Source organism: Elephantulus edwardii, unplaced genomic scaffold (genome assembly GCF_000299155.1).
Source record: "Elephantulus edwardii isolate Elephantulus edwardi_28Jun2011 unplaced genomic scaffold, EleEdw1.0 scaffold00131, whole genome shotgun sequence".
Taxonomy (NCBI): domain Eukaryota; kingdom Metazoa; phylum Chordata; class Mammalia; order Macroscelidea; family Macroscelididae; genus Elephantulus; species Elephantulus edwardii.
Genome location: NW_006399881.1, coordinates 5477094 through 5483331, shown reverse-complemented (window position 1 = coordinate 5483331; position 6238 = coordinate 5477094).

Genomic DNA, 6238 nt, shown 5'->3' with positions numbered 1-6238 from the left:
TGAAATTAGGCAACGGATGCAAGGGCAGAAGGCTGAATCTGATATATGTTAGTACTGAGCCCTCTTTGTTTCCTCTCCTCGTTCACACACTAGCTGTGAATCCATAGTAGTAGTAGTTCAATTGTGTTTGGAACCTGTGACAGTATGAGCCATGCTTTGAGATCGGAGTCATTGGCCAGGTTTTGAAGCTCCCTCACATTCGACATGTCCTGCATACAGAGATTGACATACAGAGAGAGAGAGAGAGACCATTAGTCTCTAGGATAGTCAGTCCGCTACCCTTTCTTTCCCTAGGGGTCTGGTGTGATGCAGAGCATGCAAATGCCCCATCCAAGCCAGCCATAGGCTCGGCTCAGCTCTGCATTGTTGCTGTTGTTCTTTCTTCTAAACAGTTGAAGGCATATTTGTTAATTCTTTCAAAAATGGAATAGTTATTAAAAACATGTTTACTGGCAGGGAGAAAAGTGCAACAATGAATGAAAGGAAATCCAAAATCTCTGTAAATGTTCATTAAAATTACTAAAATACCATGTTTACTTTTAAAGAATATTTACGTAGGCTAAAATTAACAATGTTGTTGTTATGTGCCGTCAAGTCACTAGCGATTCAAAAAGTTAGATAGTCATCACCCATGCACCTCTCAACTATGGCCTTTAGACATCCTTCAAACCTGAAACTAAACTCACTCCCAGTGGCTCCACTTTCAGCCAATAGATAGGCCTATAAAGGCAAAAACCAACACTAAGGAAGCACAGACTCCTGAAAACAATCAACCATATGAAATCAAAAGGGCATTTGTTCAATATAAGATGCAAAAGGCAGGAAGAGCTAGGAAAGAAGGACGAATTAAAAGGGTAAGCACAGGGAAGAGGTAGGAAGAATGCTGTTCCATTGTGAGGATTGGAATCAGTGTCACAAAACTAAATGTGTATTAACCATTCAATGGAAAACCAGTTTTCTCTGTCAACTTTCACCCAAATCACACGAACATGTTTGAGAAAGAAAATGAAAGCTTAGGTAGGAAGCTTAGAGAGCAGTGGATTTTTGCTAATGTTGGAGAGGAATAATTCCAAAAAGGAAGATTGGAATAGTTGCACAACTTGAAGATGTATTCAATGTCACTGCAGTTGACAATGTCTATGTAGAAATTGTCGAACCACTAAAAATTCTATTTTTTTAATTAATCATATGACCCAGAAATTCCACTCCTAGATATATACTCAAAAGAACTGAAAACCAATATGTAACCAGAAAACTGTCCACACATGCTTATTGCCTCACTGTTCACAATAGCTAAAAGGTGGGAGCAATAAAAATACCCAAGAGCAGATGAACAGATAAACAGCATGCGGTGTATACAAACCATGGAATAATTTCCAGCCATAAAGAGGCATTAAGCCCTGATTCAACACGGATGGACCTTGAAAACATTCTATTAAGTGAAAGGAGCCAGTCTAAAAAAGATAACTATTGTGTGGAGTATTGAGGAGCAATGATGTCAATTTGAGGACTAAGGTGCACCTGATTTAGGCCATGGTGACTTGCAATGCAGGAGAGAGCTGAACAATGACTAAGAATGACAAAAGAATTTATGCTTTGGAACTGTGGGGTTGGAGAAGAGTGCTAAATGGACTGCCAAAAGAACAAACAGATTATGTCTTGGAAAAGGTGCAGAGTGATCCTTGGAGGCCAAGATGATAAAACTTCATCTCATATACTTTGGATTTGTTGTTAGGAGAAGTTATTTCTTGCAGAGGAACATCATGCTTGGAAAGTTGCTAAGATGGCGAAGAAGAGGAAGACCCTCAACCAGGTGGATTGACACAGTGACTTTAGCAATAAGCTTGAGTGTGTCAGAGTTAGTGAGGATGGCACTGGACAGGACAGGGTTCAGATCTGTGTTTCATAGGATCACTATGGGTCATGCTTGAATCAATGACACCTAACAATAATAACATAGGAATTAGGCAAGTGTATAGAGACCATAGCTTATTAGTGGTTACTAGGAGTTAGAAAAAAGGAGCATGGGAGAGTCATTGATTCGTTTTTGTTAATAATGATGGAATAATTTGGAAAAGAACAGTGGTGACTATGAAGCATGATCAGTGTCACTGAATTCTATTATGGATTTAACACACATTTAAAATATTTTACCACAGTTTCTACAAAATTCCTGCTGTAACTTGGAAAGGCCTACAAGTGCAAAAGAACTTGTCAAGTCCCACTCCCCACAGGGCCTTAGTGATCTTTGGTTTTTGTTTTTTTGTTTTTTTTTTTTTCTTTTTCTTAGTGATCTTTGAACCATGCGCCTGCCCCTCCTCTATAGAAGGTCTCAGACTATGCAGAGAGGTAGTGAATGGAAACCAATTTCCTCAGTAGCTCATAACACACACAAGATTTAATTCCTGCAAAGTAGAGAGACTGCGTAAGTGAAAAATGATTCCCTGGTCTAGGCTGAGCTGAAATTCTGCAGCAGCCCCCCTGCCCCCTCCACTTGCCTCCTGGACTGACCTGTTCCATTTGGCCCTCTCTCCCCACAGTCAGGAAACTCAAATTGTAACTATTAAACCGGGGTCAGAGAGAGAGTACCCCGCCTCCTCTAAGAGATTCTTGGATACGGAGGTTCAGGGGTGGGCTGTTTACGAAGAAATTTAACTGCAAAAGCGCATGCTCAGGGATCTTGGGCAAGCCGGCTATTTTTCAACATGACTCAGTTATGTGAAAGTGCAACCTGGTGCCACAAATTTTCTGTTGGAATTTTTTTTTACTAGAAATTTCTCCGCATTCACATCCCAAATCACATAACTTCTTCAATTCAGCTCAACTCAATGGTGAGTGATTTTCCGTGGCCAATAGTGTTATTTCAGAAACGCTTTCGGGGTAAAGTGTTCTTCCCATTTTCGGTTTTAATGTCTGCATACAGTTGTTTCCTGGCACATAAAGAGCAATCTCCAGAATGTTTGTTGAAAATGAACTTCTTCATAGTTACGGACCTATCTTTTTAAAAATTATTCTGCTTACAAAGTTCATATACATTGTGTTTCACACTATTTCTCATTCACACTGTGTTTCATACAAGAATTCTCATGCCTTATGTTTTATAAAATTATCCACCATTGGACCTGGCCCATCGTTATTCTCTCTTTTGACCTGGATCTTTCCCATTTCCTTTCCCCTCACTCCCTTCACCCATCAAACTGTGCACCTCTGAGGTTTCCCACCTACCCTTCCTCAGCTTTCCTCCCCCATTTGGATCCTCATACACATTTTACTAGTTATTCTATTTTTATAATAATGGTCATACGCAATATTTGTCCTTATGAGACTGTGTTGGTTCCCTCAGCATAAAACTCTCCACCTTCTCTCCCAAATTATGTAGTATTTTTTTAAATTGTTGCTCCTGAGTGCTGTATAGTATTCCATTTTGTGAATGTACCATAATTTCTCAATTAATTCATTGGGTTGTGGTTGGACATTTGGATTGTTTCCATGTTCTTGCAATGGTGAATAACGCTGCTATGAATATTGGGGTACAAACCTCCATTTGTGTCTCAGTCTAATTAACTTGGGGGATATTCCTAGTTGTGGAATAGCTGGGCCATACAGAGTTTCTATATTCAACTTTTTGAAGAAATGCTAAACTGTTTTCCAGAGTGGTTGTACCATTTTACAGCCCCACCAACACTGTATGAGAGTTCCCATCTCTCCACATCCTGTCCAACATTTATTGCTTATTGCCCTGCTCAACTTTGCCACTGTTCCTGGGGTGAGATGGTATCTCATTTTGGTTTTGATTTGTATCTCTCTTATTGCCAGTGATTTGTAGCATTTCTTCCTATGTCTTTTGGCCATCTGAATATCTTCCTCTGTGAAAAGTCTTTCCATGTCTCTTGCTCATTTTTGTAATTGAGTTATCAGTCTTTTTCTTGTGGAGGCCCTGTAGGATTCTGTAAACTTTTTATATGAGACCTTTAACTGAAATAGTATTGCCAAATGTTTGTTCCCAGTTGGTAGGGGTGTTTTTCACCCTTTTGGAAAAAGTTTTTGATGAACAGAGAGATTTGATCTTTAGAAAGTACTATTCAATAATTTTATCCTCTCCGGATTGTGTATTTCTGGCTCTCTTTGTCAGTCTCTTTATAGACTAGGCCTTCTAAGCTTGGTCCCAGATTGTCTTTTAATGAACTTCATGGTTTTGGACTTTAGTTCTAGGCCTCTGATCCATCGTGAGTTGATTTTTGTGTATACTGTGAGATGTGGATCCTACTTCAGCTCTCTGCAGGTCCAGTTTTATTTGATAGGTTTTATATCTTTGTCAAATATCAGTTGACCATACATAGATAGAGAGGTCCGTTTCTGTGCCTGTCATTGTACCAGTAGCATGCTGTTTTGGTGACTACTACTGGGTAGTAGGTTTTGAGGTCGAGGAGTGCTATGCCTCCCACTTCATTTTTTTAAAATAAAATTTTTATTTTATACTGGTTTACTTACAAACTTCCTATACAGTGTTTGTCACACTAGATCCTTCCCATTTCCTTTACTCACCCTTTCCTCTACAAAATTGTGCAACCCTATTATTACCTCCCCATTCTCACACCTCTGCTCCTACTCTCCTCTCTTGGATCCTCATACATGGTTTACGAGTTATCTTTCTGTTTGTACAATATTTGTCCTTATATGACTGAGTTAGTTCACTTAGCATAATGCTCTCCAGACTTACCCAATTCAGGTAGTGATTTTCAAAATCATTGCTCCTGCATACTGTGTAGTGAATGTACAGATAAATTCTCAATCCATTCTATTGTGATGGGACATTTGGGCTGTTACCATGTTCTTGTGATGCCATGATCATTGGTGTGCAAATCTCCATTTGTGTCTCTGTTCTAATTTTCTCAAGGTATGTTCCAAGTAGTGGAATAGCTGAGTCATATGGAATTTATATGTTCAGCAAGAGGAAACGTCAAACTGCTTTCCAGAGTAGTTGTACCATTTTATAATCACATCAATAGTATATAAGCGCTCCTATGTCTCCTCGTCCTATCCAAGAATAATTACTTGCTGTCCTATTAAACTTTGCTGCTGCTACTGGAGTGAGATGGTGTCTCATTGTGGTTTTCATTTGCATCTCTCTTATTGCCAGTGATTTTGAGCGTTTTCTTCATGTGTCTGTTGGCCATCTGAATATCTTCCTCCGTGAAAAATCTTACCATGTCGTCTACGCATTTTGTAATTGGGTTATCAATCTTTTTCTTGTGGAGGTCCTGTTGTTGTTGTTGTTATGTGCTATCAAATCACCTGTGAATCATAGCGACCCTATGCACAACAGCCCTAAACCATACTCTATTCTGTGCACTGTCTCTGACACACCTACTAGCATTATCCCAATAACTGAATCAATCCATCTCATCAAGGGTCTTCCTTTCTTGTGCTGTTCCTCCACCTTCCCAAGCATGATGTCCATTTCAAAGAACAGATGCCCCTTGCAACATGTCCAAAGTGTGTCAGATGAAGCTTCAGAATCCTTACCTCCAAGGAGCAGCCTGGTCTCACCCTCTCTAAGATGAACCTGTTTGTGTTCCTTGCAGTCCATGGCATAGTTAATACTCTTCCCAACACCACTGATCAAGACACATCAATTCTCCTTTTATCATCTCCAGTCCTTGTCCAGCTCTCTGATGCATAGCAAGTATTTGCAAAGACTATGGCCTGGATCAGGCGCATCTTTATCGCCAGACTTGACATTGTTACTCTTCAGTACTTTGGAGAATCTCTTTCAGCAGACTTTCCCAATGCAATTTGTCTTTTGATTTCCTGGCTGCTGGTACCAAAAGTGTTGATTGTGGAACCAAGCATATTAAAGCTGTTAAAATTTCAAACTCTTCACCATCTGTCGTGATGCTGCCTATCAGCCCAGTGGTGAGGATCTTTGTTTTCTTAATGTTGAGCTTAAATTCATATTTAATGCTGCAGTCCTTAACCTTCTGCAGCAAGTGCATCAGGTCCTCCTCAGTTTCAGCAAGCAGGGTTGTGTCATCTACGTAACACAGATTGTTCATGAGTAGACCTCCAATTCTGTTGCCACATTTCTCCTCATAGAGCCCAGCCTCCTGGATAATCTGTTCTGCATATCAATTGAAAAGATATGGAGATAAGGCACATACATCCCTGGCGTACACCCTTCCCAGTTTTGAACCAGGAAGTGTTTTCCTTGCTCTGTTCTGATGACTGCTTCCTGGTC